A 5,791-nucleotide genomic window follows, 5' to 3' on the forward strand; every position below is an offset into this window, starting at 1 on the left:
TGAAAACATACTTAAAGAATTTAACCCTAGGCTTCAGGAACTCACATTTGCCCATGTAAATGGCAAACTTGCAGCCACAGAGAAGATGAAGGGAGACGCTCAGCCTTTTATTTGCTTGCTGTTGCTTGGTGGTGGCCTGTATAAGAATGCCATTGTTTACACTTGTTACTCCTGTGAGGCACACCAGTGCATTTTGTGTCACAATCTGGAATACCTTAGTGACTAACCCCTAGATGCATCATTGTAACATTTTGCGATTTCTTAATTGCGAAAATGAAGGAATCGCAATTAAGAAATCGCAAAATGCTATGCATCAAAAAATCGCAAATTATTTCGCGAATCGGTAATTTTCCTTAATTGCGATTCACAATTTGCAAATCACAATTAAGGAAAACCCTTCCCATTGATTCCTATGGGCCAAAAGGCCCATAGGAATCAATGGGAAGGCATTCATATTTTGCGAATTTCAAATTGCGATTCGCAAAATGTGAATGCAATTTCAAGGGTGCAGGGGGGGTTCAAAGAACCCCTCCCTGCACCCCTGAAATTGAACTGTAAGTGCAATTTACACACACACATGACCCAAGGACATGTGTGTGTGTAAATTAAAACTTTCAAATATGCAACTAGAGCATGTTTGAAAGTGTTCTATAAATTAGCAAGAAGTTCAACTTCATGCTAATTTTCCCCTTCTAAATTGCAAATTCGCAATTCTAAAGTAATCATGCATTGCATTTAAAAAATCGCAAAATTGCGATGTCTTAAATGCAATCTCAATTTTAGAAATCGCAACAAAATTGCGATTTCTAAAATTGCGAAAATACCAAAATGCTTGATGCATCCCAAAAACAGGATTTGCATTTGCAAACGGCCGAATTCTCACCGTTTGCGAATGCAAAAACCCTTGATGTATCTAGGCATAAATACTTAAAACATGATTTTTCTCTGACTAGTAGTACAAATGAATGTGTTTAGTTGCTGTGCTTAGATGTGTAATTAGCTTAACATTGTGGTCGACCAAGCCTCCATGATAAATTATGAGCATAGGTGTGATGCTGCTTTATTATGTATGCTTGAAATACCCTTTCTGCAGCAGCAGTTTTTCTTTGTTTTCAATTGGATATGGCTCGGTGCGTAGGTGTTGGTGTTTGCCATTATCTTGACTGTTTACTGCGCTGATCATGGTGATGAGGTCCTTTAATCGTGGTCAGGCACTTGGGATGGGACCACCTCAGTGCCTCACAAGTGGTATGATGTGCACCTCATCGTCCTTAGATTCCTTAGAGCCCTGTAAATCCTCCAGCTAACCTCACTGAAAAGCTTCAAATCCACTTTTTGATGAGTACTTTCTTCTGATCTACACGCCCAGGGAGAATGGCTCCGTAACTTTAATACAGAATGTTTATTTTTTAACACAGATTTGGTACCTTTTCTTGTGTGGTACTAAGCCTCCTCAATTGCCAAATTACTTCTTTCTCCTTAAACTTGCTTCTGGTGGTTATCATTGATGCCGAATTGTGTTAACTCTCCAAATGACCGCACTGTAACTAGCATGGCCTGTAGCATAATGCCTGGCTTCCCAATTAGTGCTGGCACCACTTAGATGATTGACACCCCACTATTATTTAGGTTCTCACTCCTGTGAAAGCAGATCTATAAATTAAACTTAACATTCTGCCCCTGTATGATCATTTTCTCTTTTCATCCATAGGGTTGATGGTGATAAGATTGGGTAATAATAATAATAATAATTATGGGAATCCCTATTGTATAATTTATTAACAATCAACATGTGTCATGCCTCTTATGGCCCTGTAGGATCAGTGGCATCGATCAAGACTAAAAAAGCCCATATCTAATCTTCAGGTAATACCGGCTTCAGATATTTGGGATAAAACATCTCTGAAAAAGAGCCCTGAAAGGATGCCTGTCGGGTTGAGGTTCCGTGACAATTATAGTGGTGTTTTTAACTCGTTCGAATATGGACGAGCTTGGTATCTATGAACCGCAAATGACGAGTTTAGTGAATGTATGCATTTTCGCTACACTGATCTGAACCGTTCGTCTTATTCGTGGGTTTCTTCATCTGAACCCACGGGTTCCATTTTAGATACGGCATCCATTTTGTCTCTTGCCCTCAAGTAGCCAGCGAACGGACACTGTCCGCTACGTCACCCTGGGATTCCCAAGCTCTTGCGGAAGACACGTGTTTCCTTTGAGGGTGTCTTTATGACGAGGGGGATGACACTGCAAAAGGCAGATGGCCCCGCTTGAGGCTCATCTTGCCGTGCCGGTCTATTGTTTCAGCCGTGCATGCATAAGGCACGAATCCTTTGATCCTGCAATCGTGTTTCCGATATCACCCCCTACACTCTTTTCAATCTGTTGTCTTCCTTGCACCTGTTTCTGCCTCTCCCTTAAACTCATTTACAGCCGGAATGGAATGTACTTAATGATGGGATAATGTACTTTTACAGTTGGGAACCGGCGACGCTACTGTAATTATGTTCCGGGACCCTGAATACATGAAAGCGACCCTTTTGAAGTTTACTGTGGGAACTGAGCTGTAACCTTTTGTTCGCCATGTTGTGCTATGACTAAAAACTGTATAAAAGGAGCGATCCACTGTTGCAATTTGAAGCAGTCTCCTAGAACCTACAAGTGTTGTACTTCTTGCGATTTCTGTGTTCCCTACAGTAAATAAACCTCGATCTTTGACGCCGAAGGAAGTGTCCCGTGTCTCTGTGATTTGTACGCCGGAACAGGTAACCCACAAAGGTTTCAGGTGTTGTCCCCTGGCACCGCTGGGTCTTAGAATAGCCCAGTCCTTCAGTTGGCGCCCAACGTGGGGCGACATCAGCGGTACCGGTCCAAAGCCCGACGATTGTGAGGAACTTCGTGTGAAATCTCTGAGGGAAGGTGCACCCCGCTTCATCGATCCTGTTGTCGAAATAAGTGGTCCGAAGACTTTTCCCACGAAGATCCCCGCCTCCTGACGGCTGCGACAGACTGATGCCATGACTGTCGACCTGTTTTGGCGCCTGGCGTAGTCCTTTGTACAGCGAGACGATAGACGGGCCTTCCTGGTGACGCCATTGCTCTTTCAGTTAAGTATTTGTGGGTCGCTCCCAGAGTCCTTGGTTGTTGTTGTAACTTGGTTGTTTGCATGGTTCCATTGCATTTGTGGTTCTTAGTTATTGGTCCGTAGTTGTTGGGTTTTATTTGACGATTGCAATTGCCAAAAACCGAGGGTCTTGCATTTTTGCGAGGATATCGTCAATCGATAACCCTTGAAGTTTGTGAAACTCGGTTAGTGTGCACGATGCCTGGCCGTAGTACTTTGTTTAGTTGCTTTAAATGTTGTGGTGCGGATTCCCGATTGGAGGACTCATGTTCGATACCTCCAGTTGGAACTCCGGTTTATGAGCTCTATAGTCGCCATGGAGGGGGTCCTATCGCATATAATGATTATTGGATCCGCTATACAAAAGATCCTTAGTTGGCCACCTCATGGTAGTTTCGAAACAGCAATTTTGGATAATCTTGAAGCAAAATTGTTCAAAAAGAAATCTAGGCCAGCCATGTTTGATTCCTTTCGGCTATCTCGAAAAGAGGCCAAGCAAAAAGAAATCAAACAACTTAAGAAAAATAAGAGAGAAGGTATTATTACGGTGATGCGAAATGCAGAGCAGTTTCAGCGAGACAAAGAAGAGAAGGAAAAGGAAGTTTTTGCTAGACTGCAACGTATGGCGGTGGATAAGTGTTATCCCGTTTTACCGTCGAGTACTGATAAGAAGGGAGAGGAAGCGGTAGAGGACACCTTATTGTCCTATCTACTGAAGGCACCACCTCCATATGCACAGGATACTACAGCTCCTGTGGTTCCTCCTGTTCTTCAACCTGTTGTTCCGGCAGCTGCTGGTCAGCCTGTCGCTGGTCCTGTCCTTCCAAATCCCCTTGTTCCTCAAGTCGTCCCTATTCCATTACCTGCCCCTCTTCCTACTGCTCCACTGCCTATACCTTCTCAGTCTGCTGTTCCCGCTACTTCTGCTCTTTTGGCTACTCCTACTGCTCCTACTGGGCACCAGCAATACAAAAGAAAAAGGGTGAGGTAGTGCGCGTAAACGCAGGTATAATGGATTTTGTAAAGAAAATGGGTAATAGCCCAGTGGCCGCCGTTCTAAAGCTATATCAAGCCAAAAGCATCACAGTTGCATGCTATGGGAGTGAATTATGGGGATCTGAATCCCCAGACACCCTTGAGATCACTGAAAACAACTTTTTAAAGCAAGTCCTAAGGCTCCCAAGGGGTTCGGCAAACTTTTCTGTTCACACAGAATTAGGTATGTCCCATATAAGCGACAGGATTGCGGTCAACCCCTTGTTATGCTGGCTAAATAGTTGGCTAAATCCAGACATACCCCTTACTAGAAACATCCTGCAAGAGGCATTAGAGTGGGAAGGGAAGTATAAGATCCCGTGGTTAAAATATATCAGCAGATGTTTCTCTGAACTAGGCCGGCCTGACCTTTTTTTAGCCCCTGCGAAAATAACTAAGTCTGATGTTATTTACGTAAAGAACACCTTCACGACAACTAGGTACCTAGCAAGGGAGGAGAGAGAGTATGAGAAAAAAAGTGTGAGATTGCATGCTCTCACCAAAACGACCCTCCACATAGAACCCTACCTTGTCTGGCCCTTGTCGGGCTATGAACGATTTCTGCTCACAAGGTTCCGATTTGATATGTTTCACCTTTTGCTAGCCGTACCTACTGGGGCACATAGGGGTCAAGTGCTGCCAGCTTGTGGCTGCGACAACAAGTCTCCACAAGATCTGGCACACTTTTTATTCTTTTGCTCATATTACACAGTCCCTCGCAAATTGTTTTTAAAACCTTTATTACAACGGCTCCACTTTGCACAATACAAACCAGCACTTTATTATCTTCAAATGCTCAATAGCGACAGTACCCTGTTTTTATGTAGTTTTTTAAAACTTGCACTTAAATACAGGAAAAGCATGGAAGGCTAACTAACTTTGTTCCTGATGTGTATCCCCTTTTTTAACACTGTACTTTTACTACTTTTTAACTACAAACTTGTCACTTTTGCTTGTGCTCGTGTTTATGCGGTAACATATTTTGTTTTTTCTTGTATAAACTGTACTTTGCGATAAATGTTTTTTTTGATATGTACTTTTATGATTGTTACATGTATACAATCGAATAAAGAGATTTTACTTACTTACTACTGCTCCACTGCCTATACCTTCTCAGTCTGCTGTTCCCGCTACTTCTGCTCTTTTGGCTACTCCTACTGCTCCTACTGCTCCTAATGCTCCTGTGTTTAGTCCTCCTGTTGTTGCCCCTGTACTTTTCTCCTCTTCTCCGTCTGTTCGAAGTTGCATACCTAACGCTGTCGCTAACCTTTACTCTCCATTTGGACCGATCCTTGGGTCCGATGTTTCCGATGTCCCTCAACGACGAAGTCAAATTCCTGGTGGTAGGGAGAGTGATACGTTAATAAAAATGGCGCGTAATTGGATTAGGTATCCCATTAAAAACACCCCGCGAATAGTTTTTGAGACGTTTTCTCAATTCAATGAGCCCACTCAGAGATTCGTGTTTGAGGAAATGTGTAAATCCTTACGTGAAGTATGGGATACTGATGAGGTAGATAATGTGCCTGCCGAAATGACTGAACTCCAGAATCAGTTTTCGAACGGTATGATTGTGGGTAGTAATGTTCGACGTGCTGTAGAGCGTCTTCTATCTTTTCGATCTACCATACT

The sequence above is a fragment of the Lissotriton vulgaris genome, chromosome 2_2 (genome assembly GCF_964263255.1).
Source record: "Lissotriton vulgaris chromosome 2_2, aLisVul1.2, whole genome shotgun sequence".
NCBI lineage: Eukaryota > Metazoa > Chordata > Amphibia > Caudata > Salamandridae > Lissotriton > Lissotriton vulgaris.